The following is a 23,567-nucleotide window of genomic DNA, read 5'->3' as shown; positions in this document are numbered from 1 at the left end:
ACTGTACTTTGCCGTCCTGGTTTCCCTCTCTCCATCCCCCTTTCTTCTCTTTCCTTACAAGGGACATATTGGTATTTACTTTCTACTTGTGGGGTTCGTCCACCAGAACCTGGCTCCTACTTGGGGGCTCCTGATAGGTAAGGGTAAGAATAACTGATGTAATGGCGTTGGCTGCCTTACTTTATATTACTGATGGCCTGACATCAGTCTTGAAGCAACAGCAACCGACACAGAATTACTAAGCCTCTGGTATTTGGGCCGGCCGTGGCCTACCCTGGCAGGGATAACCCAAATGTGATGACTGCAACAGTGAGTACACAACAACTACATTTATGGCAAGTGTACACAACTGTACTTTTCTCTGGTACATCAGAAGAACTCAAATTTTCCCCATGTGCTCTGTCCTTTAATTCTATGACTTTTGAAACCTCTCTTCTTAAGCAGTCTCATTCTCAGCCAGACTTTTCTTCATTTTGACCTCTGATTTTTGCAGTTTTATCAGCTATTTTGAATATCTATTTAAAACGTCTTAATTTTTTTCCAGTCTTTTTTGTTATTTGAGTTGATATACTCATTTAGCGTTTCATTATTTTAATCAGTTTTGAGCACATTTGACTTTTTTTTTTCTCTAGATTATTAGAAGCTTGTCTTGCTCTGAAGCGGAAGCTTGAACTGCTTTTTGCTGAACATCTGCAGGATTCTTCCCAGTCAGTTTTTTCTCTTCACCTTTTCTAGTTGATTTTTTCAGGCTTTCTTCTTTACAGGTATTCGGGCAGTATACGTATTGGCCAGTAACTGAATTTTACTCAAGTTGACAATATCTCTAGCTGCAATTTCTCAGTTTCTGTTTTCACACTGGGGGAGCTGAAGTTAAGCTGTTGATCAGTATGCAGCCATCTTGATGGACACGAGGAGTTCTTCAGGTATGTGTGTCTAGAACACATTATCAGTTCTTTGCCTTACCCTTTGAACTATCCAGTGCACCAAGAGTGTTCACACTGTCTAGCTGCATTTACAGCTCAAGCAGGCTACAAGGAGTCCACATTTTTCCATATTACATACATACATAAATGGGTTCATGTCACTACATCGACATGTCATTACATCGACAACTACTACTACGGCACGAAATAATCGAAAACTCAAACCGTCGACAAGTGGAATCACCGACATTGACTTCACCGACAACCCGACAACACTTTTAAATGGAATGCTATCTTGGGCCGAGCACTAACATGGGTCAAGATGGGGGCGTGATTTGTACGTCTACATTACTGGTGTTTCACATTGCCAGGGTTCGAGTGTCGGGTTTTGCGCAAAGTGAATTATCACGCCCCCATCTTGACCCATGTTAGTGCTCGGCCCAAGATAGCATTCCATTTAAAAGTGTTGTCGGGTTGTCGGTGAAGTCAATGTCGGTGATGTCAATGTCAGTGATTCCACTTGTCGACGATTTGAGTTTTCGATTATTTCGTGCCGTAGTAGTAGTTGTCGATGTAATGACATGTCGATGTAGTGACATGAACCCACATAAATACATACTTACAAATATTTCAAGTATGGGCATTAATGCCCTTCTAGCTTGCCAATGTACCAAAACATCTTGTTGTCATAATGTGTCCAGGCTGTTCTTTAAAATATCTAAACTAGTACTTGCTTTAATGTAATTTGGTAGTCTGTTCCATGCATCACCTGTTCTGTCAGAGAAACAATTAGTATATTTTTCTTTCCTATAGAATCTTCTGCATCGATTGTCTGATTCTCTAGTACTTTTTGATAACCCCAAATATTCCCAGAGGTAGGTGTCTCTAAATATCTTGTGTACTTGAATAATATCTCCTCTTAGATGTCTGTAAGAGACACTGTACAAGTTCACATATTTTAGTATTTCATAACTTAAGTTTTCACATCTGCTATAGTATTTCTAGTTTACTCATGCTTCCTCTCTTATAGGGGTTCCATATTGTTATTCCATACTCATGTTTGGGTCTAATGTAACTAACAAACAATGACTACATCATGTTTGATTTCCTAGACTTTATGATTTTTTTTATACAGCCTGTAGTTTTATAATTATCATTAACCATTTGGTTGATATGATTAGAAAAACCCATAGCTAAATCTACCCATATACCCAGGTCCTTAAATGAGTCTACAGTTTCAGTAAATGTGTGCTGTATTAAATATTCACCTTTCAGTTTGTCTCCCAAATCTCATATGCTTAGATCTGATGATGTCCTTCATGGATGCATCTGCAGTCATAACAAATGGGTTGTCCTGTCGTCAGGCAGCCCTTCGGTCGGCCGGATTCCAAAGTCTGGGTCCGGCTTCGGCTGATGTCGCACTTCACCCGACGTCATCTCTGCTGGTCTTCGGGTATAAAGGCATCAGCAGACGCCATTTTCCTCAGTCTTTCTTGCCGCGTGGCGCCCGAAGCAGAAGCTGTTCGCAAGTGCCGGTCGGTCAGATCCAGAGATTACTACTACCGAATACTACTTCGAAGACTTCTAAAAAGCTAAGTACCCCGTTGGGGACTCTTTCTTGCCTCAGCCGATGTCAGAAAAAGTCAATAACTGTTTAACTTGTGGGAAACAAATACCTCATAAAGATTTCCACTCTTACTGTTTGCCTTGCTTAGGCCCAGACCACGACGTAGCAGCCTGTTCGCCTGTGCTTCCTTCAACCGGCGACGCTTAGGCGTCTGTCGGAGTTTGCTGAACAGTTTTTCGGCTCAGATTTTGCGTACATTATGCCGCCGGATCCTCCGACTACCCAAATTGTTAAAAAACGCAAAGAAAAAGACCGACACTCGCGGTCCGCGGTTTCGGCCGAAACCACGGTTAAGCAAGCCGCGAGTGTCTCTGTTTAGGCCGAAACCGAGAAAACTGGTCAATCTTCAGCCGAATCCATGACTACTACTGAGGCTCCTGCTACCTTACCTGAATCAGCCTCAGAAATTTTGCCTACAACTGTGGTTCCTACTGATTTATCAGACACCATCCCTTTGGATATCTCTACCCCAGCACGTGGTGCTGCTAGGCCTCCTGCAGCCATGTCTATTAAGGCCTTTGCCAGGGCTAAAGCAGCCAAATCAGCTAAATCAGTGCCTGTTAAACCACCCTCACTCAGGCCCACTTCTAGTTCACAAATGCTTACTCTGGCAGAAGATTTAATATCCTTAATTAGGGGATCCCCAATCTCACCCAGACAGGGCCTCTCAGCCCCCAGAAAAGAGACCTAGAGCAGAGCCCCCCGAGCCTGTGTCCTCTGATGATTCTGCGGATGACTCAGACATTACAGACCAGCCAGAGGCTCCTTTTTCTAATTATGAAGATTCAGATGCTGAAGGATCCATTCCAGCTGCCTCTCCACCAGAGGAATTCTCCTTTGGGGAAACCTTACATGCCATGAGAGAACAATTCCAATGGCAGGGACAAGATTTCTCAGATTCAAGAAAAAGGCTTAGGACTTTCCTGCACTTACCACAACATAGGCCCTTAGCTATACCTCCTGTCCTGTCTGTTGTGGACGATGCATTTAATGATGTCTGCACTGCACCTGATTCTTTACCTCCAGCCCCTGCCAAACCAGACAGATTTTACAGGGTGCCAGACACTCACCACCACCTATACAAGGCCCCACTTGCAGACCCCGAAACTATATCCCAGGGGCCTAAGGCAGTAGCCTCGACCACAGCAAAAAACCCTATTCCCTCTGAAAGGGAATCCAGGTCCTTAGAGAGATGGGGGAAAAAAATCTACACCTCTGCTACTCTCTCAGCTAGAGCTTTAAACTGTCAGTTTCACATGATCCAATACCAAGAGTTTATGCTTGATCAGTTAATTAAAAAGCTGTCCTCTGATGAATCTGTAGATAAGAAATATGTATTAGAAATGGTGAATAACATCCAACAGGTTAGTAACCATTCTTTAAAATGTGGCTATGATGCACTGGAGGCTTCATTTAGATCAGCCATGACGGGCACAGTGATAAGAAGGCATGCATGGTTGAAAGAACAGGTCTTACGGATCATGTTAAAGCTAAGCTATTGGATGCTCCTATGGATAAGGCCAGTCTATTTGGGAACCTGCCCAGCAGGTAATGAAGAAAATGGAAGAGAAGGCAAAATCTGTACAAACAGTTAAAGATTTCCTACAGGTTCAGCCCCCAAGGTTTAGCAGGAACTGGCCTGCCAAAAATTGGTCCTTTCCTGACTCCACAAGATCACAAAGGGGCAGGAACAGACGCTCTAGGGGCAGGAATCAATCCAGAGGAGGTGCCTACAGAGGACGACAGTGGCAAGGCAATAACCGAGGCACAGACACAACCACTGCCACTGCAACAGGACAAACACAGTGACTTGGCTCTGACTCTGCCTACCAGGGAGCAAATAGCAGCACCATTAGGCGGAAAGTTAGCCTTATTCTCGAAAAATTGGCACTATATCACAAAAGACAAGTGGATTTTGCAAACCATAGACCAAGGCTACCGGTTCCACTTCCACACTTTACCAGTAAAAAGAGGAATGCCAAACCTGCCCCCAAATCAAAAAATAGAAGCCCTGCACCAGATAGCAGAATTAATAAAGATGAGAGCTGTGGAAAGAGTACCAATAACAGAACAGGGCAAAGGATTCTACTCCAGACTCTTCCTAGTACCAAGAAAAGAGAAAAACTGGAGACCTATTCTCGACCTGTCCATCTTAAACACATACATCATCGTCCCAAAATTCAAAATGCTGACCCTACAGCAACTTCTTCCCATGCTGGGCAAGGACTGTTGGCTGGTAACTCTAGATCTCAAGGAGGCATACCTGCACGTCCCCATTCGACCAAATTGCAGAAGATACCTCAGATTTCTTGCAGGATCAGAGCATTATCAATTCTCAGCATTGCCCTTTGGCTTATCTACTGCGCCCAGAGTATTCACAAAATGCCTGGCATCAGTAATTGCTCACTGCAGAGTACAGGGAATTCAAATTTATCCATATCTGGACGATTGCCTGTTACAAGCGGACAACAAAAGCAAGCTGACAACAGATTTACAAAGGGTCATTTACTTGCTACAAGCCCTGGGATACACAGTCAATTTACAAAAGTCAAGGCTGATACCATCCCAGACAAGAACTTTCTTGGGCGCAGAATTGGACACAGTAAAACAGATGGCATTCCTAACTGCAGAAAAACAAAAAGAGCTCCCTCTTTACTTCTTGGCATTAACAAAGCAGAACAAACTAACAGCAAGAAAAGTTCTGCAGGCCTTGGGCTTCATGGCATCATGCATAATCTTGGTCCCACATGCCAGACTGCATATGAGAAAGTTACAGTGGTACCTAAAGAATTTATGGTCTCAACACAGGCACAGCTTAGAAACAGAAATACCACTAATCCCATGCTTAAAACAGGAGTTCCTATGGTGGGCTCGGGCATGCCAGTCAAACCCAGGCTTACCCTTCCACAACTTTCGAGCAAACCAAACCATCACAACGGACGCCTCAGACCTAGGATGGGGCGGCACACATGCTGGACAAATGCGTACAAGGACTGTGGACTCAGGACCAGCTGCACCTGCACATAAACCAAAAGAAATGCTGGCAGTAAAACTGGCAATCCTAAAATTCAGACCATTCCTCAAAGAAGGCCATTTGATGATAAGGACAGACAACACCACAGTCATGTGGTACATCAACAAACAGGGAGGCACTCATTCTTACCCCCTATGCAGAATGACTTTGGACCTTTGGAATCTGGCTCTCAGCTACAACATCCAGTTACAGGCAATATTTGTACCGGGAAAAGAGAACACCCTAGCAGACATTTTAAGCAGAACCACCTCGGATGCTCACGAATGGATGCTACACCCGGACATCTTCAAGGCCATCACAAAGAAATGGGGAATGCCTCAAATAGATTTATTCACTTCCCCACAAAATCACCAGCTCAAAAAATTCTGCACAAGGACATGTCACCCACTTGCATGGAAGGTGGACTCTCTATCCTTCACCTGGAAAGGCCTGACAGCATATGCATTTCCACCTCTTCCCTTGATGCACAAGGTACTACTGAAAATCAAAGAGGAACGTCCAAGGATAATTCTGATAGCTCCGAACTGGCCAAGACAACACTGGTACCCATTGCTGAGGAGCATGTCTCGGGAGAAAATGTGGTCAATACCCCTGATGCCTCTGATGTTAACTCAGAACAACTACAACATCATACATCCAAACCTAAAAACCTTGCAACTGACTGCCTGGAACATCACATAGCAGTAACTAACCCAGACCTTTCACAAAGGGTTAAAGACATTATCCTTGAAGCCCGCAGACCTTCAACAAGAAGGAACTATGCAGGAAAATGGAAAAGGTTCGTCATTTGGAGTACTGAAAGAGGAAAAGATGTGTCGAACATAGATATTGCTAACATTCTGGAGTACTTGGCAGAGCTTCTACATACAGGCCTGTCCTATTCCTCCATCAAGATACATGCATCAGCTATTTCAGCAGAATACAGCTTTGATCATCCTGTCTTTTCACATCCTCTACTCAGGCAGTTCCTCAGAGGGATCAAGAATGTAAAACCTCCTAGGAAACCACCATTACCAGCATGGGACTTGAATTTTGTACTAGAAAAGTTGACACTCCCTCCGTTTGAACCAGCAGCAACAGCAGATCTACAACACCTGTCATGGAAAACTGCTTTCCTACTGGCTATTACTTCAGCAAGGAGGGTTTCGGAACTACAGGCCTTAATGGCAGTGCAACCCTTCCTAATCTTCCATCAAGATAGGGTGTCCATGAGGACTAATCCTACATTTATGGCTAAGGTGGTATCCAGAGTGTCTTTAAACCAGGCAATCCACCTACCTACCTTCTTTCCCAATCCCCAAAACAGAGGTGAAAGAATAATGCATACCTTGGATGTACATAGACAATTACGCTACTACCTGGACAGAACCAAAGGTAACAGAAAAACTGACCAGCTCTTTGTAGCCTATGCAACAGGAAGGGAAGGAAAAGCAATTTCCAAACAGACAATCTCCAAATGGATAGGAAATTGCATAAGATTCTGTTACTCCTACCATGGAAAACCAATTCCACAGAACATAAGACCTCACTCTACAAGGGCTACAGCCACTACCACAGCTTTCTTAAGAGGAGTGGCAACCAAGGACATTATTGAGGCGGCTACTTGGACCTCCGTGCATACATTTGCCAAGCATTATAATTTACCTCTATATTCTAGATCCCGAGCAGGGTTTGCCACTGCTGTACTGCAAGGGATCCTGACTACACCATAATTTTTATTCCTCCTCCCCTAGTTTGGCTATGGTATTCTACCCATTTGTTATGACTGCAGATGCATCCATGAAGGACATAGTACAGTTTTGTACCTACCATAAATGTAAATGTCCGAACTGGATAGCATCTGCAGTCAGGATTACCCTCCCTCCTTCCCCTCTGTGGTACTGCTAGGGTATTTACCCTCCTAATAGCTAGCTGGGGGGGGGGGTCTCTTATGGTGTATTTGTTTGTATATATGTACATACATGTTTATTTTTTGTGTTTGCCTTCTACTATTTTGGAAACATTGGCATTTATCCAAAATTTAGCTTTCCAAGAGGGCAATTGGCATCTGGGGCAAGAAACACGGAGGAAAATGGCGTCGGCTGATGCCTTTATACCCGAAGACCAGCAGAGATGACGTCGGGTGAAGTGCGACATCAGCCAAAGCCGGACCCAGACTTTGGAATCCGGCCGACCGAAGGGCTGCCTGACGACAGGACAACCCATTTGTTATGACTGCAGATGCTATCCAGTTCGGACATCTACATTTATGGTAGGTATAAAACTGTACATGTTAAGTTGTCTATCTCGCCTTCATTCTTGCTGGATGGGTTCGGAGCCGACCTCGGCTCCGACTCGGCCACTCTAAAAGCTCGAGAGTTGGTTCCACCGGCTCGAGGCTCCCCTTATATCCCACAATGCTAGGCGAGAGTTACCTCAGATCTCGTTTGCCGCTACAGCTTCGAGGTTGGTTTTTCTACCGGTTCTTGGTGAGTAACTTTTCTTGTTGAGATTAGTCTTTCAAAACCCCTTTATTTTAATATATTTACTTAATTCCCTTAGTTTAGAGTAAATTTTATCCCCTTCTAAAAAATTTCCGTTTTTTTCCCTCAAGAACCTTAGGTTCTTCCCTTGGGCCTACAGGCCTTTCCTTCCCTAGTGGAGTGTGTGTGTTTTATTTTATTGTAAAATCCTAGTTACTGGTTTTTATTATATTTTAACTTGACAGGGTGTAACCAGTGTGTTTGTGTGTGTGTTTGTGTACACCTGTTCAAAACAAAAAATGTCTAAAGAAGCAAAGGTCTCGATTCAAGAAGTGTGATGCGTGCTGACAGAAAATGTCTCTGACAGACGCTCACACTTCTTGTGTCTACTGTCTGGGGCCTTTGCACCTGCAGGACTCCTGTGCTGTGTGCCATGGCTTCAGCCCCAGGGTCCTGCAGGAAAGAAAGAATAAATTGATTCTCAGAGGCTTACTCAAGCCAGAGGATTCCCTGTCTGTTTCAACAGGGAAGCCCTCTAAGGCATCTAGGTCTTGGCTCCGCAACTGAGCCGAGACCTAAGGTTTCTCAACCTCTGCCTTCATCGGCTCCGGCTGGAGCCGATAAGTCTCAGTCCACAGTTTCTGTGGCCCCTCTCGGCGGGCCGAGGTAGTAGTTCCGTGTCGGCTCAGACCAGACCTTCGGCCGACAACTAGGAAGAGGTCCAGGTCACCATCTCTTGGCTCCGTTCATTCGGCTCCAGGATCTCCCCTGCTGTCTGAACGGGCCAAAGATCTCACCTCTAGGTCATCGAGGCTGTCGGATCATGACCTTCAGAGGGTAGTGAGTCGACTACTTAAGTCGAGGCACTGGCCCAGATGCTTCAGAGCCCGACTCATCAGTCGATGCCTGCCCCGGTCCATCAACATATTCCTCCTTGACTCTCTTGAGCTCGGGCCGGTCGTGTCGGAACCGAGACTGTGATAGCGTCGGAGCCGATACAATTGTCTTCGGCTCCGTGCTCCGTTCTTCCTTGGAAGAATCTCGGCGCCGGACTTCCCTCGTCGGCTCGAGGGGTGAGTGGCATCGGACCCTTGTCCGACCCCTCTCCCTCTCGGTGCCGGCGCTGGTGAGTTCGGCTCCGACATCGGCCTCGGAGCCATCACTGTCGGTGCCGAGGGGTTCTTAGCTTCTCGGGCGGGGACCTCTGGCTCTGCCTGACAGGGGTGCATTCGAGGTCATGCGGAGTGTTAGAGCCTGGCTCTACTCCACAGTCGGCTCCGTCCGCCCCTCCCTCTATGGTGCCTCAGGCTAAGTCGACTCACTCCCTCATCCCGGACCGCAGAGAGCCAGCTCCTCAGGAACCCCTGTGGGGATTTCATCCTCTTCGAGGCCTCTCCTGATTTGGCAGAAGAGCCCCCTCGGAAGAGGAAGTGTAAGAGGAAACACATTGACTCACCTGAGTCCATCACGTCAGACACAGATTTGGATGATTCTGAGGGTTCCCCGTTCCCCTTCTGAAGATGTCTCATTTGCAGACATTCTGGAGATCCTGAAACAGAGGGGAAATTGGCCAGCCCTCAACCCTTCGGAGGACGAATCTGTGTATCTTGAGGCGTTGGCTCTCGTCCTTCCACCTCCTGGGTGTCCCCCTTCGACCCCTCATGCAGGTGGTTGCTAAGAAGGCATGGACGGCTCCTGATTCAGTGGACCCCACTCCCAGGAGACCCTCCAAGTTCATAACAGCTCCAGCAGACAAACAGCTTTTAACAAAAGGAGTTTCTGTGGATGCTATGGTGGTAGCTGCTGCCACTAAGAAGGAGCTAGCTGATCCTTCAGTACCTGTCCATCCACCTAACAAGGAATCTAGGTCCATGGATAGGTACGGGAAGCGGATGTTCTCGTCAGCGACATTTACCATGCGTTCGCTGAACTACCTGTGCCATTTTACTGTCTTCAAAGGGACTTGATCAAGGAAGCGAGTGAAATGTTAAAGGACCCTACAGCTGCGGGTTTCCAAGATAAGATGAACACGCAGCTGGCTACCCTTAATTCCATAACCAACTCCTCCATGCCTTCTTTCTTACGGCTGATGGAGCGAGCAGAGCCGCAGGGACAGGTGTGGCCTTACGTAGGCATGCCTGGATGCGGCTATGCAATTTTGCGGACCCCTTCAAGACGTCTTTCACGAACTCCCCGTTTGATGGATCATCCCTCTTTGGTCCTCAAGTGAAAGAATCCTTGACTAGGTGCGAGACTGATGGCAAGACCCTTTCTGCCGTCGGAGTCCGTTTTTCTACTCCTTCCAGGCCTTACCCCAAAGGCCAGAAAGGTGGAAAGATGTGGTTCCGTAAACAATCTCAAGGGACTTCGCCTGACGAACAGAGTCATTTTCCCGCCAGAGGCAGAGGCGGGAATAACAATGGTAGACGTCGCCCTAGGGGCAGGGGGGGGTCCGCAGAACCAGGGCAATCGGGAAGTCTTTCCTGACCAGCCTTTTCAGCATCCCTGAGGTGTTGCCCGACTGCCCATCTTCGGAGGCAGTCGGGGGAAGATTGTCACTGTACCCAGAAGCCTGGCTATCCCTGACTCAAGACAAATGGGTACAGTCCATCATTTCCGAAGGCTATTCTATCCCCTTTCTTCGCTTTCCAAATCAGTCAAAAAAATCCCTTCCAGATGTTCCACCCGCTCAAAGGGATCTAGCAGTTTTGGAGATTTCAAAACTGCTTGCAAAAAGAGCAATTCAGCCAGTTCCAGCAGACCAGCAAGGATCCGGAATCTACTCAAGGTTCTTTTTAGTTCCAAAGAAAACAGGGGACTGGAGACCAATTTTGGATCTCAGTGTCTTGAACAAATCAGTCAAGAAAACAAGATTTCGGATGGTCACGCTGCAATCCATCCTTCCCCTTTTGGGCAAAGGAAACTGGATGTGCTCTATAGACCTTCGGGATGCGACTATCACATAAAGATGAACAGACGCTCAGAAGATTCCTCCGCTTCAGGCTGGGAACCAGTCATTTTCAGTTCAGGGCCCTGCCCTTTGGTCTCACCACTGCCCCCGGTGTTTACCAAATGCATGGCAGTGGTAGCTTCTCACCTGAGACGACAAGGATTCCAGGTGTTTCCATATTTGGACGACTGGCTCCTCACAGCTCCCACCAAGCATCTCCTTCTGATGGCCAGAGATTACACTTTTCGCGTTTGTCAAAAGCTGGGTATTTCAATAAATTGCGAAAAGTCTGTTTTGTCGCTTTGTCGTACTATTACCTACATAGGCAAATCTAGATACAATAAACATGTCTGCAAGACTAACACATCAGAGAATAACAGACATTCACAAATTGGTATCACTCCTTTTCAACAACAACAGAATCAAAGCCAGGTTAGTTCTAAAGGTGTTGGGAATTATGGCAGCCATTCCTCTGCTTCCATTAGCCAGATACCACATGCGGATCCTTCAATGGATGCTCTTTACTCAATGGTCATACCAGGAACTTCCAATGTCTCACACCATTATGATCACGCAAGCGTGCAAAAGCATCTCATGTGGTGGATGTCTTCCCTCAGCTCTTGTCGGGAAGACCCTTTGTTCCACCTCCTCCGGTTGCTACTCTGACAACGGATGCCTCCCTGATCGGGTGGGGGGGGCATTATCAGGGCAGGACGGTCCAGGGCACATGGCAACCAAACGAATGCCACTTGCACATAAATGTTCTGGAGATGAGAGCAGTGCTATTAGCGTTGCAAGCCCTTCAAGACTCTCTCCCCTTGGGAACGATTGCAATCCAGACAGACAATATGTCTGTAGTGTGGTACATCAACAAACAAGGCGGAACCAGATCATACCCCCTGTGTCGAGAAGCACTCAGACTGTGGCAATGGGCGATTTCTTCTCAGCGGTTTCTGATAGCAACGCACATCCCGGAAGTCCAATCAAATTGCGGACAAGTTGAGCAGAGCTATACTCATGCCTCACGAGTGGTCTCTGAAAGACTCTGTAGTCAGAGAAATTTTTCTCAAGTGGGGTCAGCCTTGCTGCGATCTTTTTGCTACTCCCCAAAACAGCAAGTGCAGAGAATATTTCACTCTATTCCCTTTACCAGGCCAACCCAGCAGAGATGCTCTAGTCCAAGTTTGGCCCCGGGACTTCTGTATGCATTTCCTCCTTTCCCACTGATCTCTCAAGTAATACAGAAAGCTATCGCTCAGAAGGCCTCATTGATCCTCATTGCTCCTTACTGGCCTCGACAAGTGTGGTTCCCCTTTCTACATCGTTTTCTCTTGAGCGACCGTGGAATCTGGACCTAGTTCCAGATCTTTTGATCCATCAGTCGGGTCAGTTTCATCGCTCCCTCCCTCTCTGAACCTCACTGCTTGGTTCCTCCAGTTCCAACCTTAGCCAGGCTTCCTCAATTATCTCACTCTGTTAGAGATATTTTGATAGCTTCCCATAAATCTTCCACTCGAAAGATTTATTTGAGTAAGTGGAAACGCTTCACATATTGGGCTCAAGGAAAGGACATAGATCCTTTCACTGCTTCCATCCAACTAGTCCTCGATTTTCTAGCTGAACTCTTCCATGCAGGTTCATCTCCTCTACACTTAAAGTTCAATTGGCAGCTATTTCTAACTTTCATGTGGGTATTTCTGAATCTGCCCTAATGTCCCACAAGCTCTGCAAAGCTTTTTTGAAAGGAGTTTTTCTTCTCAGACCTCCTATAAGAAATCCTCCTTCTCCTTGGGACCTAAATTTAGTTCTTGCTTCTTTGATTCTTCCCCTTTCGAACCTGCAGTCTCCTGTTCTTTAAATTTATTATCATGGAAAACTCTTTTCTGGTAGCTATTACATCAGCTAGAAGAGTTTCAGAGCTTCAAGCACTCAGCTGTCGTCCTCCTTATCTTTTGTTTCATAAGGACAGAGTATCCTTACGAACTAACCCGTCCTTTTTGGCTAAAGTGGTCTCGACGTCAAATCTGGATCAAAGCATTGCTCTACCGATGTTTTTTTCCAGAATATTCCAATAGGTCTGAACAAAAATTACACTGCCTGGATGTTCACCGTCAATTGAGGTACTACTTGGATAGAACTAAACAGTTCAGAAAATCTGATCAGCTGTTTGTCTCCTATGCGGAGAGCAGAAAGGGACTTTCAGTTTCAAAGGTATCATTATCCAGATGGCTAACATCTTTGATTTCCCTTGTATATGAAATTAGACATCAAAAGCTGCCTGATAAACCTAAGGCTCATTCCACCAGAGCTTTGGCTACTTCTTTAGCCTTCCAAGACAGACTGCCTATCGACACCATTTGTGCAGCGGCTACTTGGGCTACTCCTCACACTTTCATTTCTCATTATAAGTTGGATTTAGCTTCTAGGCATAGAGCTAACTTTGGTTCCACTGTTCTCAGGAGTCTGTTCCGTTAGGCCACCCGGGACAAGGTGCTAGGGACGCGGTCCCATCCAGCAAGAATGAAGGTGAGATAGACAACTTAACATATAGAAGTTATGTTCTTACCATAACGTTCCATGTTAGTTGTCTTCTTCTCGCCTTCTTCTTGCGTCCCACCCTCCTTCCCCCTGGCCTGGACAGACTTCTGATTGTGACCTCTCTTTCTACCACCTCTTTCTTAGACATATGCTATTATGCATATTTCCTGGTTCAGGATATAGGTCATCCTTCTTTCTTCCTGTTGTTAGAGGTGGATTCTGTTTTACAGTTATTCTGTTACTATTATAAGCTGGGGTTAGCTTACAAACGAGATCTGAGGTAACTCTCGCCTAGCATTGTGGGATATAAGGGGAGCCTCGAGCCGGTGGAACCAACTCTCGAGCTTTTAGAGTGGCAGTCGAGCCGAGGTCGGCTCCGAACCCATCCAGCAAGAAGAAGGCGAGAAGAAGACAACTAACATGGAACGTTATGGTAAGAACATAACTTCTATTTTGTTCATCTTCTTTCCATTCATCACTGATGGGTTTGGTTCCGAGCTGTCTGAACGGAGTCTGCCTTTTTACCAAGCTCGCACCAGCAAAAAACTCTAGAGCTAAGTCTCTACCCAGAATGCCCTTCTCCTTGTTACCTCAGATCTCGTATGCCGTATAGCCGTAAAGCCGAGTTTCAGCCGAGCTCTCAGCCAAGTGAAACTTTTTTGATATTTGCGTGAAAAGTTTGGATATCTTCATATTTTATTAAGCAATTAGTTTTTCTAGTGTCTTTTCTTCTGTCTGACCTTGGTTTTTCCTCTGTACCCATAGTTACCGTTGGTACACTTTCATGTACAATTGATGGTACGGCCTTCCTCCCTTACCCTTGTGATATTTTTTCAGTACCATAGTTGGTATTGTTTAACCCATTAGCTGTCCTTTTTTCAGTTGTTTCCTTTCTTTTCTCTATCATACCAGTGTATTGTTATATTCGTGACCTTTTTGAACGGAGTAGACTTTGATTATAGTTGGATTCTGCAGTTGGCCTGTGGTGTTTTTTCTCTATCAAGATGTCTGATAAGAAGGGTACTTCAGGTTTTAAGCATTGTACTTCATGTAAGGGCAAGTTACCTAACAGTGATTCTCATGATGACTGTGTATACTGTTTGGGAGTGTCCCACCTTTCGGTGCAACCTCCATGTGACATTTGTCAGAGTTTGTCAACGCACTCTTAATGAGCGCAAAAATAAACTCATTCTGAAAGGGTTACTCAAGTCTCCCTTCTCAGAGGCCATTTCTGTGATGGAGGTCTCAACTCCTCCTTCTAAGGACAAAAAGAGATTCCACTCTGTTCCTTCTTCACCATCGGGTGATCAGAGCAAGCCTGGAAAATCAAAGGTCCCAAAGTTATCTTCGGAGCATAAATCAGCCTCCTCGGCTCAGTCTTCTTCGACTCCGACCATCTCAAAACCATCGATACCGGTATCTGTTTTGGCACCGGTCCTGCCTTCGGCACCGATCATAGACCTTACTTGCGCCTATTTCGACCTCTGTACCTGTGGCCACTTCGGCTCAGGGCACACCTTCGACTATGTCATTAGTTTCCATTTTGAAACCGACCGTTTCAGCTCCAAGTGCCACTTCGGCACTCAGCATTGTACTGACCTCACTGGATTTGACCCCTTTACTTCCGGTCTTGAAACTAGAGACTTTGGTGCTGGCAGACCTTGCACCACAGACCCGATACTCTCGCTCTGTAGATCCATTTCTGGGCTAAGCATATAACCCCTTCATAGAACGTCTTGACTCCCTCTCCAGCGTATCCACAGGATCCACCAGGAGCCTTTCTGAACACGATGTGGTATGTCTTTTAGACCAGCTGTTGTTAGCCAGAGGGATTCCCTCACTTTCTAAGACCTATCCACCTGTAGGACTTGGGTTGCCTTATCCACGGACTCCATCTTACACTCCTCCTTCGACCATCTCAGTTCCGAAGCGTTCTGCCCCGACATCTTTCTTGGAACCCATCACCTTGGCACCTATGGTGCATCTCACACTAGCTCAGAGTTTGTCCCTTTGGTCTTCGGTTCCCGTTGAACTGGTCCTTCCTCAATCTGGGGATTGGGGGATGGGCACATCGGCCCAGGGTACAGAGCTACCTCTCTCCTTGGTTCCATACTTAGTGCCTATAGCCACGTCCGTACCGATCCTGCTTGAGGCTCCATCAGTGGGGGCAAGTTCGTCGGAGTGGGGTGTGACCCTGGTCCCGAGGTTGTCATTCTCTGTTCTGGGCTCCCATCCCTCTTTGGGCGGGCCTGCCTTCCGCATGATGGAGAGGGTTCTTGCTTGTGGCAGCACTGCTTCGATGTTGGAACCCCAGATGCTCTTCGTGTTTCACTGTTGCAGTCATCACATTTGGGTTATCTGCCTGCAGGTAGCCCTCAGCCGGCCTGAATACCAGAGTCTTCGGATTTCTGTGTCAGATGCTGTCTCTTCTTCCATGACGTCAGGTCGTCAGGGGGTATAAAACATGCAGCTGACACCATTACATGCCTTCCTTGCCATGCTGTACCCGAAGCAAAAGCAGTTCGCAAGTGCCGGTCGGCCGTCTCCTGAAATTTTCATTTTCGAATTTCAGACCCAAAGTCTTCAAAAAAGATAAGTACCCCGTTGGGGATCCTTTTTCTTGTTCCAACCAATGTCAGTAAAAGTTAACAATCGTCTTGCCTGCGGAAAGCAAATACCTCATAGAGATTTTCATTCTTATTGCATCCCCTGTTTAGGCGCAAACCACAACATCCCTCGCTGTCGGTTTTGTTCCTTGTTCAACCCCCGAACTATTCATCGTCTGGCTATTTTTGCAGCCAGTTACTTTTTTACTTTATCTCAGTACTTCGAAATGGCTTCGTTAAGCCATCCGTCTACTAATCTTCCAAAAAAAAATCGTAAGGATAAAAACAGAGACAGACCGCATAGGTCCAAAACTGCCGACGACGCTTCTCTTAAGCTAGTCGCCGGTACACAGTGAGGCACTTTCGCAGCCCCTGATACCAGCTACTTCAGATTTGCAGGCCTCTACTGAGACCCATTTGGAGTCCGGTATGCCACGAGATGCTTCATCTAGGGAACTTGCTGATGTCTCTACCTTGGATGGGTCCGGAGCCACTGTGCAGGCACCGACTTCTGATGGTGTATTCAGGCCTACAGACATTCATATTAAACCGATGTTATCATTTCCATCCAGATGTTCCAAATCCCTCAGGCCAAAAACTCTCAATACGCCTAGAAAATCAACGACCAAACCGCAGGCTCAGGCCCATATGCCTCATAAACAAATGCTTAAAATGGCTGAAGACCTTATTACCTTAATTAGGGGGAAGCCAGACTTCCCCCTCTAAGAGACCTAGAACTGAATTTCTTTCTGATTCTTCTGATCAGGAATCTGATATTTCTGCTTCTCCTGATTACCAGGAATTACCCTTATCTACTTATGAGGATTCTGATGCAGAGGATTCCATTCCCTCTGCCTCCACTCCAGAAGATCTTTCTTTCGGTGAAACCTTGTATACTCTTAGGTAGCATTTCCACTGGGAAAGCCAGGATTACTCTGAGTCCAAAAAGAGACTTAGGGAGTTCTTACTCCTGGCTCAACACAGGCCTTTAGCTATCCCTCCTGTTCTGGATATTGTAGATGATGCTTTCTTGGAATCTAGCCTTACCCCAGACACTTTACCTCCAGCTCCCAGAAAACCTGACAGGTACTACAGAGTACCTAACTCTCACAAGTTCCTCTTCAAGAATCCTTCTGCGGATCCAGAGAACATTTCCCAAGGACCAAAGTGCATTAAGGCCACTGCTGCCAAAAATCGTACCCCTTCTGATACAGATTCTAGAGCCTTAGACAGATGGGGTAAGAAGGTATACACTTCTGCTACTTTGGCCATTAGGGCTTTAAATTGCCAGTTTCATATGTTAAAGTATCAGCAGCATGCTATGGAACTACTTAAACAGAAAATTATGTTGATTCCTGACTGTGCTGAACACAAAAAATTACAAGATTTAATGCATTCTGCAGAACAAGTTGGTAAACATACTTTGCAATGTGGTTTTGACGCTTTTGAAGCATCTTGCAGGGCTGCTGTCACTGGGTCGGTACTTAGAAGGCATGCTTGGCCTAAGGAACAAAACTTGCCAGATCATGTTAAAGCTAAATTACTGGATGCTTCCTTAAACCAAGACCACCGTTTTGGCAACAAAGCAGAAGTCCTCAAAAGGATGGAGGAAAAAGCTAAATCTATGCAAACTGTTAAAGATTTCCTACAAGTACAGCCTCCCAGATTAAGTAGGCATTGGCCTTCAAAGAACTGGTCCTTTCTAGTCCCTTCTGGGCCTTCTCAGTCCAAACCCAGGAACAGCAGACAACCTAGGCTGCAGTCTCATACTATGCACAGAACTTAACAGTGGGGGGCTCCCACTTCCAAAGCAGGGAGTAGTAAGCCACCCCCCCCTACGGAAAAATGGCACAATGACTTAATCTAAACCCTTCCAAGCCCTGCTCAACTACCTGCTCCCTTAGGAGGAAAGCTCGCCCTGCATGCAAAAAACTGGGAACTCGTTACCCAGGACAGATGGGTTTTGAACATAGTTTCCCAAGGTTACAGGTTCGACTTCCACACTCTACCAACCCCAAATGGTTGACCAGACCTAATCCCAAATCAATGGGCAGAAGCCCAACAGCAGGTTCTCTCTCTTCTCAGTATCAGGGCTATTCAACCTATCCCAGCAGAACAAAGGGGACAAGGTTTTTATTCAAGACTTTTTCTGGTACCCAGAAAAGACAACTCCTGGTGTCCTATCCTGGACCTCTCTATTCTCAACACCTTTCTGGTAGTTCTAAAATTCAAAATGCTAACTCTTCAACAGCTTCTTGCCATGCTAGCTAAGGATGCCTGGCTGGCAACCCTAGACTTAGAAATACCTACGTTTCAGGGCAGGCTTCATGCACTAGCAGTTCTCTGCACTTCCCGTTGGCTTCTCTACTGCGCCCAGGATATTCACAAAGTGTCTAGCTCCAGCCATTGCATTTTTCAGGCAGAAAAATATTCAGATTTACCCATACTTGGATGATTGTCTGATTCAGGCAGAAAGCCAGGACTTGCTATTACAACACCTGGCATTTGTAAAGAAACATTTAACCTCACTGGGGTACAGCATCAACGAAAAGAAATCTCACCTAGTACCCTGCCAACAGATTGTATTCTTGGGAGCAAGTTTGAACACAACTTCCCAGATAGCATTCCTCACCCCGGAGAAACAAGTATATTTGACAACCTATTTCAAACTATTGGCCACAAAACCCCAGCTATCTTCAAGGAAAATACTGCAAGCCCTGGGGTTCATGGCCTCTTGCATTCTACTAATTCCATATGCAAGACTGCATATGAGGAAACTCCAATGGTATCTAAAAAGCCTATGGTCTCAACATTCTCAGGACCTGGAAACAATGATTTCTATCATTCCTTGTATGAAGACGGAGTTCCTTTCGTGGGAAGAGGCCTGCTACCACAACAAGGAACTCCTTTCACTCTACCCCCTGCCGCCCAAACTCTAGCAAAAGACGCATCAGACTATGCATGGGGGGCTCATATGGCAGGGCAGTGCATTCAGGGCAAATGGAACCCGAGACAGATGCACCTGCATATCAATCAAAAAGAAATATTAGCTGTACAGAATGCTCTGACAGCCTTCAAAGACCGTATTCTTCCAGGACAACTATTAGTAAAGACAGACAACACCACAGTTATGTGGTACATAAACAAGCAGGGGGGAACCCACTCGTACCCTCTCTGCATACTAGCCATGGCTCTGTGCAACACAGCCTTGAGCTACCAAGTACACCTACAGGCTCAATTCCTGCCAGGCAAACTAAAGACGACTTAAGCAGAAATCTCATGGATCCACGCGAATGGAAACTAGAACCCAAAATATTCAACCTCTTGAGGAACAAATGGGGGACTCCAGAGATAGACCTGTTTGCCTCTCCTCAGAACTACCAGTTGGAACAAATTCTGCACAAGAACTCCCCACAGTCAAGCTTGGAAAGTGGATGCCCTGTCCTTTACCTGGGAAAGCCTCTCGGTTTATGCCTTTCCCCTTCTGCCTCTCCTCTCGAAGGTTCTAATAAAGATCAAACAGGACAAGCCAAGAACAATACTGATTGCACCAGACTGGCCACGTCAGCACTGGTACCCCCTCATGCGCAGTATGACACTGCTGCAACCATGGCAACTGCCTCAGACCCCTTCCCTGCTGTCCCAGCAGGCGGGCCAGATTCTGCACCCTCCGCTTCAAACCCTGAACCTTGCAGCCTGGCTAATTCCCTGAGCTCTCCTCTAACATCCCTCAGTAAGCAGGTGCTGGATGTCATTCTGGAGGCAAGGAGGCCTAGTACTAGAAAACCCTATGCTGAAAAGTGGAAAAGGTACTCTTCCTGGAGTCAGGCTCAGGGGATGGGCACAATGGTGCCCAGCTTACCTCATATTCTACAGTACTTAACAGAAATGCTCCACAAGGGCCTATCCTTCTCATCAATTAAAATTCATGCCTCTGCCATTTCAGCACATTATAATACTGAGCCAGCCCTCTTCTCTCACCCCTTGCTAAAACAATTCCTTAGAGGGGCCAAAAATTTAAGACTCCCCAGGAGAGCTCCCACTCCAGCCTGGGACCTTAACTTTGTATTGGAAAAGCTCACTCTCCCCCCTTTGAGCCAGCTGCAACAGCAAAGTTGAAATTCCTTTCTTGGAAAACAGCCTTCCTTCTAGCCATCACTTCAGCAAGAAGAGTGTCTGAATTACAGGCCTCATGGCAGTGGAACCCTTCATTATATTCCATATGGACAGGGTTTCCCTCAGGACTAATCCTTCCTTCCTTTATGCCCAAGGTGGTGTCTAGTGTGGCCCTAAATCAGTCCATCCATTTGCCTACTTTTTTCCCTAATACACAAAACAAAGGGGAACGAATACTGCACTCTCTGGACGTGCACAGACAACTTAGATTTTATTTTGACATAACTAAGCCTGTCAGAAAATCTGAACAGCTGCTAGTTGGCTTTCCTGCAGGGGCAGAGGGGAAGGCCATTTCAAAGCAAACCATCTCCAAATGGATAGCCCATTGCATTATGTTCTGCTACAAGCACCATGGAATACCTACCCCACAGGGGATTAGATCACATTCAACCAAGGCTGCGTCTACCTCTGCGGCTTTTCTCAGAGGAGTCCCTACCAGGGACATCCTAAAAGCTGCCACCTGGAGCTCTGTTCATACCTTCACCAAACATTACCACATGTGTATCTTCTAAATCCAGAGCTGGATTTGCCACTGCAGTCTTGCAGGGCTTAATAGCTGTCCGTGATGCTCTTAACTTCCTCCTCCCTTACTTAGCTTTGGGAATCAACCCAAATGTGATGACTGCAACAGTGAAACACTAAGAACATAGTACAGTTGTGTACACTTATCGAGTGTATTCACTGTTGCAGTCCTGGCTACCCTCCCTCCAGCCCCCTGACTTCTCTTGGCTCTACCTTTCATTCTTGTTTGGTAGTTTTATTTTTTCTGGTGTATTTGCTTTTTGATGGGGGGAGTACCCTACCATATAATTGCTTCCTATTGTGGGGGCAGCTGACATCTGGGGCAAGAAAAACTGATGCAATGGCATTGGCTGCATGTTTTATACCCCTGATGACCTGATGTCATGGAAGAAGAGACAGCATCCAATGCAGAAATCCGAAGACTCTGGTATTCAGGCCGGCTGAGGGCTACCTGCAGGCAGATAACCCAAATGTGATGACTGCAACAGTGAATACAACCGAACATCTACATTTATGGTAAGTGTACACAACTGTACTTTTTCATTCCCTGAACTTCAGCTGTCACGGACCGTCCCCCCAGGACACTGGGCAGGGAAGCCGCAGGACACCCCTGTTCAGGGTACCCTGTCTTCCGAATCCTTCTCAGAGACCCCCACTGAGGAGGAGCCCCCTCGAAAGAAGATGTGCAAGAGGAAGCACATGGAGTCACCCGAGGAGTCCTTAATGGAAGACCTGGATTACGATGATGGTTGAGGGTCCCCACGGTCACCTCCTGATAATGTCTCCTTCGGAGACATCCTGGAAATGTTAAAGCAGAGAGGTGACTGGAAGCCTTCCAACCCTTCATCTGAGGAGTCCGTGTTCCTGCAGGCTTTTCGCGCCCGGCCTTCTACCTCTTGGATGACCCCACCTGCCGATGAGCTCATCCAGCTCATCGTGCAGTGTGCTTGGAAGAACCCTGATTCCATTGAGGCGATCCCTCAAGGAGACCAGACAAAATTCTTTCCCCTCACAAGGAGAACCCGCATTGGTCCAAAGGGTTCCCAGTTGATGCTATGGTGGTGGTGGCGGCCATGATAAAGCACTTGGCTGAGGAAAGTCCTGCTGTCCACCTACCCAACAGGGATTCCTGGGTGGTGGACAGACTTTGGAAGCATATTTTTGCATCGGGGACCTTTGCCATACGGTCCCTGAATTATTTGGCACATTTTAAGCACTTAGCTGAGGAAAGTCCTGCTGTCCACCCGCCCTACAGGGATTCCTGAGCGGTGGATAGACTTTGGAAGTGTGTTTTTGCATCAGGGACCTTTGCCATACGGTCCCTAAATTATTTAGCATATTTTACAAGGCTCCACAGGAGCTTGATTTCCGAACACTCTGAGACGCTCGCAGGACAGTTGTCTGATGAGGTCAGGGACAAAGTGGCCTCACAGCTCACAAACCTGAAATCAGTATCCAGCTCATCCATGAGGTTGCTGTCACATGCAACCGAAGGGGCAGCTAGAGCAAGCGGGTTCAGGGATTGTTATGAGGAGTCATGCCTGGATGCGCATTTGTGACCTCATGGACCCCTTCAAATCTTCTTTTCTGAATGCTCCCATCGAAGCTTCGTCCCATTTTGCCTCCAAAGTGAAAGAAATGCTAGCCAGGTGTGAGCAAGATGGAAAGACCTTGTCTGCCATAGGCCTACGGTTTTCCAACCCTCAGTGTACCTTCTCCAGGAATCAGAGGAGTGTAAAGATGTGGCATAAGAAATCTTGGGGTTCCTTTCGTGCCGCATGTGATGATGATACTCCCAGATGCAGAGGGGGTAACAATTCCGGAAGATGCCCCTATAGAGGCAGACGGGGTCCTCGTAATCAAGGCTCCAGGCATTCCTTCTCTGGACATCCTTGTTAGCGGTCCTGAGGAGCAGCTTGATTGCTTACCTCTGGAAGCAGTCAGGGGTCGATTCTGTCTGCACCAAGCTGCCTGGCAATCCATCGCCACTGGTCGTTGGGTGCAGAGCTTTATCATCAGAGGTTGCACCATTCCCCTTTCTTGTCAGCCAAATTTCTCAAGAAAAATTCCCGACTTTCCACACAGTCAAAGGAAAGAAGCAGCTTGAGAGATTATAAAGCTGTCTCAAGAGTAATCCAACCAGTCCCATCACACAGTGCGGATCCGGATTTTACTTGAGATTCGTTTTGGTGCCAAAAAAGACAGGGGACTGGAGACCCATTTTGGATCTCAGCTATCACCCAAACCAAATTTCGGGTGGTCACTGTTCTGTCCATTCTCCCCTTTTTAAGAGAAGGTGATTGGATGTGCTCTATAGATCTCCGGGATGCGTATTACCACATCAAGATGGACAAATGTTTCAGGAGTCTGCTTCACTTCCAGCTAGGAGCCAGTCATTATCAATTCCATTTCCTGCCGTTTGGTCTCTCTACAGCCCCTGGAATGTTCACGAAATGCATGGCAATGGTAACAGCTCACTTGAGACCTAAAGGATTCCGGGTGTTTCCATATCTGGACGACTGACTCCTTACCGCCCCCATGAGCTTCTTCTGGTAACAGCACCACATTATACTCTCTCTCTCTCTCTGGCAAAATTGTTTGGAATAACGGTATATTGGGAGAAATCAAACCTTGTCCCTACACAACAGAGTTCATTGAAGCAGTCTTCATTACTCAGTCCTGTCTAGTATCACTCCCAACTCACAGACTCTCATCGATTGAGGCTTCAA

General features: G+C 46.5%; 1 protein-coding gene across 3 annotated transcripts in view; it reads left to right on the top strand.

Moving 5' to 3' along the window:
* Nucleotides 1–23,567, top strand: part of LOC122815473 (RAB3A interacting protein) — a 1,760,500-nt gene that overhangs the window by 320,954 nt on the left and 1,415,979 nt on the right. Inside the window, exon 2 of one of the 3 annotated variants that reach the window (XM_044087995.1) lies at nucleotides 765–923. The exons of the other annotated variants lie outside the window; for them this stretch is intronic. The gene's annotated coding sequence lies outside the window, so the exon portion shown is untranslated. The remainder of the gene's footprint in view (nucleotides 1–764; nucleotides 924–23,567) is intronic. 3 annotated transcript variants of the gene reach the window in all.

Source organism: Protopterus annectens, chromosome 11.part0 (assembly GCF_019279795.1).
Source record: "Protopterus annectens isolate FY-2018-M chromosome 11.part0, PAN1.0, whole genome shotgun sequence".
Taxonomy (NCBI): Eukaryota; Metazoa; Chordata; order Ceratodontiformes; family Protopteridae; genus Protopterus; species Protopterus annectens.
Note: the sequence above shows the minus strand (reverse complement) of the source record. Positions and strands in the feature narration are given on the sequence as shown.